Raw genomic sequence first — 6,270 nt, 5'->3', positions numbered from 1 at the left:
GGGGGGGCAACATTTTAACGTCCTATTCGGAGGATAGAAACTTAAAATCTTCAAAATTTAAGTGGAACAAATCGAGATCAGTGAGTTCGACAGATTCGAGCTTGGGACAGAGCAAACAAACGAATTTCCAAAAAAAAGGTTAAATTCCAATTGCGGATTAAAGAAATAGGCAATGGGGAGCGAGACCCAAGCTCGTAAGCAGAAAAAACAAGTGTTGAGAGATCGATTAAAACCTAACCTCAGCAAGATTGACCAGAATTCCAGACAAAAAGAAACCGGGGAAGAAGGAAGTAGCTTCTGCGACCATCACCAATGATTCCTCGCCCTTCTTCTGCCAAAATCTAGGTTGTCCGAATTTGCTGTGTCTCCGTGGATTGTTCCTATTGCTTTCGGATTTGAATGTCTGAGCTTTCGCTCTTTTGTGCTAAGCTTCGATCGCTGCTTATTGGGTTTTGTTTATTGTTTTTTTTTTCCTCTTCTCTCTCTCTCTCTCTCTCTCTCTCTCTCTCTCTCTCTCTCTCTCTCTCTCCCCAAATGTGTTAAAAGGTGCAGAGAGCGTAATAAAAATCAAATTAAATTGGACTAAAATTAGAGAATCGAAGATTTTGAAGAAAAGACTCAAACTTCAAAATTTTGGAGGCTTTTTTTAATCGTAATTAAGCATAAGTTTGTTATTATAATGTTTTCTTTAAAGGAATAATAAAGAAATATATTAGAAATGCATGATTATGGCTTATGAGTGAAGATGTTGGTCAAGGTAATGTATGCTTTATTTTACAAGCAAATGTTTTAGTTGTAGATTTCTTATGTGATTGTTCTTGCCGGGTTTTTTTTTCATTGAATGAAATTATTACACGCAATTGATAATTATCGGAAAGACAGCCTATTATTTTGTTTAACAAGTAAAACAAACAAGTATAAAAAAAACGTAATAAATTAGGATGACCATTTCGGGTTTCATTTCGATTATATTCGAGTTCAATTATTTCGGTTATAGAAAAATTATAACCATTCGATTTTTATATTAACTTCGAAATGGTTTGATTCGAATTCGAATTTTATTGGTCAAAAATTCATTTTTAAAAAAAATTATAGAGTTCTTTATTATTTTTTATTCGGTTTGGAATTAGTTTTTTTATTTAAAAGTCATTACTGTTCGGTTTTTATATCACATTTGGATTTAGTTTTTTTATTTAAAAGTCATTACTGTTCGGTTTTTATATCACATTCGCTTTGGTCCGGTGATTATTCGATTAATAATCAAAATAAATATTATAACCAAGACATTCAAATAAAAAGAAAAAGAAAAAAAAGAATATCCTTTTCATGAATTTAAATACTCCAATTACATAACAATAATCCAAAACTTAATGCCAGAGTTTGTGTTAATTATGTTATGTTTTTACACTTAAGTAAAGATAAAACGCAACAAAAATAACTCGAACTTTTTATTTTTATTTTGAATATACAAATCATCAATCTTCAAAGATCTAATACTTAGAAATATTTTAAATCTTCTACGAAAACGTGACTTTTCCCACCTTTTAATAAGACGAGAAAACAAAGAAAAAATCATGAGTTTAGACTTGTCCACACAAATCATTAACGGACCAAATTATAGAACGTGTGACAGAATTTTTTTTGTGTCCGAAAATACATAAAATGATTTTTTTTGAAAACACACGCATGTTTATATATATATCCCACGGTAACATGTGAAAGATAGGTATGAATATGTTGACATATGATGTTTCTTGGTATATTTAATTGGTTAGCTCAAGTAGCTCAAGTGGCGAAACGAGAATGTAAAATGTGATATCTCGAGTTATGTTGAGGGTTAGGAGTGTTCACCCGGTGTAGATGGCATGGACAAAGACCGGTTCTCCAAATACCACTAAAGATAGAGGGATACAACAATGAATCTAACGCATCGAAATGAGAGAGATTCGAATACTACATATGTATAAGACTATATGATATAAGATAACATAAAAGAATTAGTTGGGTTATTCATAATAACAAGATGTACCTATCTTTTCGGTTGACTATAACAAAAGAAAATTCTAGAGTAATCTAATAATGGATGACCTATTGAAAAGTATTTCGGTATACTTGTGAGTGAGAGCAAAGCACATTGGAAAGGTCTCATGTTAGTATGTGAGAGCAGTTTCGACATTCCGTAGCATCGCTGGTTGTTACATGAAGCGTAGCTTACGGTCTGAGTCCGAGCCTCAAGCTAGAGAGAAAAATACATGTTCTAATAAAATGGTTTGTTCCCGACCCCGAGATTAGTATAATCCTCGGTACCAAACAATCGATACCCAAAAAAAAGTTTGGTATAATTTGAAGGGTAACTTACCAGTTGAGATGTATATTTTGAAGGGTATATTTTGAAGGGGAGCCTTGGCGCATCGGTTAAGGTGTTGTCGTTGTGACCTAGAGGTCAGAGTTCGAGTCCTGGAAGCAGCCTCTTGTAGAATATTCTGCAAGGTAAGATTTGCCTACAATACACCTTTGTGGTGGGACCCTTCCCCGTACTCCCGATCAACTGGGATGCTTTGTGTGGCGGGCTGCCCTTTTAACTTACAAGTTAAGGTGTTACTGTTATATAATTTATAGATTATATTTTGTAATTATCAATTTTTTTCATTTCTCTACATAAATTTTAAAACTTTTTGTGTTTTCTATTTACAAGAACATTTTGTTATTAGGTTAAATGATATAATGTATAGCTATAATATATATATATAGGTATGAGTTCTGTGGTTTTATAAAGCGTGTAGATACCTAATTGTCAAACAAGGTATAGATAGAGCTATATACTTCTGTTTTATATTAATAATTTCATCATCTACTCCATACCCGGAGACAGCTTTCGTCAAAATTTGAGTCGAACATCCTCAAACTCATCTTATGTACCATCGTCATCGTCATCGTCATCGATCACATTTTTCATGAAAATATATGTGCGTAGAACTTAAAGGTTTAATAAAACTCAATTTAAAAAATAATATCTATATATATATAATACATATATCTTTTATGATATGGTTATCAAAAGCAAACGGTTGAAAATGACTACACTGGATATAGAGACCTGTATACACGAACGTATTAGAAGCTGTAAGGAGGTTATCCGACAATGTAGCAGAGTTTGTTATTCCTTAATTTCTTAATCCTCTGTATCTTTATTATTTATGTTTTAGTCCTTAGTTATTTATTCATTATTCCTTAGTTGTACACTATAAATAGATTCCCTGTACAGACATTTTAAGGAGAGAGAGAAAACTTTTTTCCAGAAACACTGCGTTCTTCATTTTCTCCAAGGTTCTTCTGCATTTCTCTTTGAGCTTTTTCCAGGTTGCGTTATTGTATCAGAGCTAATGATCCTCTGATTTTTTTCTTCTCATATTCCGCTTGTTTTTTTCAACACCTCATTTCCCCCTCCTGTTTTCTTCAACCTCAAAACCCTAGCCCCCCTTTCTTTCTCTTACCACCCAGAAATGACCTCCGTTCTAGACCAAACCCCTATTCATGCAACGCCACACTCTTAAGGCTCCATCACAACCAACACGCCAACTTTGTCCCAAACAGATCCTTACGCCAAACCTCTTTACCTTCATGCGGTGGATTCTTCAAGCCTTATCCTTATTTCCGACAAATTAGTTGGTGAATCTAACTATAATGTCTGGACTAGATCTGTTACCAAAACTCTCTTAGCAATGAACAAGCTAGGCTTTGTCCTAGGAACCGTTCCCAAACCTGCTGAGGACCAAGCCGAATCTGGCTCTTGGGATCGTTGTAATGCCTTAGCCTTGACATGGCTTACAAATGTTGTTTCCCCAGAAATAGCTAGTCTCATTGTTTATCTTGATGACGCCGCTAAAGTATGGAAGAACATGGAACTCCGTTTTAAGCAGAAGACCGCCACAAAGCTCTACAACATTTAGCATCAACTTGACTCTCTACATCAGGGAGCCATGGATCTGAACACCTACTTCACCAAACTCACATCTCTGTGGGAGGAGCTTAAAAATCACGAGCCATTCCCTACCTGCACCTGCGGAAACTGCTCATGTGACCTCGGTGGACGATGGAACTAATGGAACATCGTCATGTCGTTAACTTCTTAATACGGCTGAATGACTCATACTCACCAGCCAGAAGACAAATCATCATGATAGATCCGCTGTCTGACCTATCTCGTGCCTTCAACCTGGTCTCCCAGGAGGAACAACAACGACTGACCCTCCCTGCTGGTTCTGATGCAGCAGCGTTCCACATCGGCTCGAAATTCCTACCTTCTCACAACCGTCCTCTGCTCCCTACGCCCACAACCATACCATCTCAGGTTCGACCCCGCCCCACTTGCTCTCATTGTGGCATGACTGGACACTTGGCAAGCAAGTGCTACAAACTCCATGGATACCCACCCAACTTCAGGGGTTCCTCAACATCAGGCCAACCGTCTTGGACTCCGAGGCAGTCTTTCTCCAGCAAACCCCGTGTATTTAGTCCGAAAAAGCAGAGCAAACACATCAATCTGGTTGCCACCTCCTCTGCAACTTCTGATACTCCAAACCCTGCTGTTGATACCACAGACTCTAATCGCTCTGTCTTGGAACAGATTCAGTCCCTAATTGCTTAATTTACCACCCAGCTCCAAGGTCTGCATAGCTCTCTCTGTGATTCTGATTTGGCTGCTACCACCTCCAACACCCAACTATCACCAGGTAATTTCTCAAACCTCTTTCACATATTTTCTACGTTAAAACCTACCATACCATTTACATCTACCTTATGGATTCTTGACACTGGTGCGTCTAATCACATTTGTTGCGATCGAACGTTGTTCTCTGACATATACACTATAGCACCTATCAATATTACCCTTCCAAATGGCTGCCTTATTCTTGTCTCTTACTCTGGCACGATACATGTCTCTCCTTTCCTTATATTGTCATCAGTCCTTTTTGTCCTTTCGTTTTGCTTTAATTTCATTAGTATCAGTGCACTCACCAAAGCTTCATCTTATAGAGTCCTATTTTCTCATAACTCTTACCTTATTCAGGACCCTGTTCGGGACTTGACGATTGGAAAGGGTGATCAAATCCACAATCTATACATCCTCGATATGCAGTTACCTTCTGTTGCATCTCGGTCTATATCACACCCACTTTGTACAGCTTCCATGACTATTAACCCAGACATTTGGCATTTCAGATTTGGCCATCCATCCTCTATCAGAATCAAGCCCGTTGGCAACACTTCTGATTTGGAATTTTCCCCAGCAAAGGCCAATAACCTGCACTGCCAAGTCTGTCCCCTAGCTAAACAACGCAGTCTGTCTTTTCTTTCTATACCTCATATGTCTTCAGTTCCTTTTGCGATAGTCCATATAGATGTGTGGGGTCCTTTCCATGTCCCAACCATTCATGGACATAAGTATTTCTTTACTTTATTAGATGATTGTACCAGGCTTACCTGGCTATACTTAATGAAATCAAAGAGCGACGTTTCTTTCCTTTTTCCTGCCTTCTTATCTATGATAGAAACACAATATCAATATACTGTCAAAGCTATACGATCAGATCATGCACCTGAGCTTTTATTCTCTGATCTTCTCACTAAGAAAGGCATTTTTCACTATTTTTCATGCCCTTACACTCCACAACAAAACTCGGTTGTGGAGCGTAAGCACCAACATATTTTAAACGTCGTTCGATCCTTGCTTTTCCAATCTAATATATCTCTATGTTACTAGGGCGACTGCGTTACCACTGCTATATATCTTATTAACCGCACCCCCTCTTCTATTCTCAATTTCAAATCGTCCTATGAACTGTTGAAGAAAACAAAGCCCGTTTACTCTCATTTCCGAGTCTTCGGTTGCCTCTGTTTTGCTTCAACAATTCACAAAGATAGACATAAATTCACTGCCCGTGCCAAACCCTCGGTTTTTCTTGGTTACCCCACTAGTACCAAGGGCTCTCGAGTTCTTGACATTGAGACACAAACCATATCTGTTTCCCGAAATGTGACATTTCATGAAACTGTCTTCCCTTTCAAAGACAAACCCACTGATCCAGATTCTGTAAATTTCTTCAATCCCACAGTATTACCACACTACTTATATATGCCTACTTATCAGTCCTATACACCATCTCTACCTTCCCCAACTACAGAATCACCTCGTTCTTCCCCGGTTTCAGCCTCTCATAATCCTCTGCAGCTTCCTGCATCCACTGCAGAACATTCTCTCACTCTTTC

This window comes from Tarenaya hassleriana, unplaced genomic scaffold (assembly GCF_000463585.1).
Source record: "Tarenaya hassleriana unplaced genomic scaffold, ASM46358v1 Cleome3, whole genome shotgun sequence".
Classification (NCBI taxonomy): Eukaryota; Viridiplantae; Streptophyta; class Magnoliopsida; order Brassicales; family Cleomaceae; genus Tarenaya; species Tarenaya hassleriana.
Note: the sequence above shows the minus strand (reverse complement) of the source record.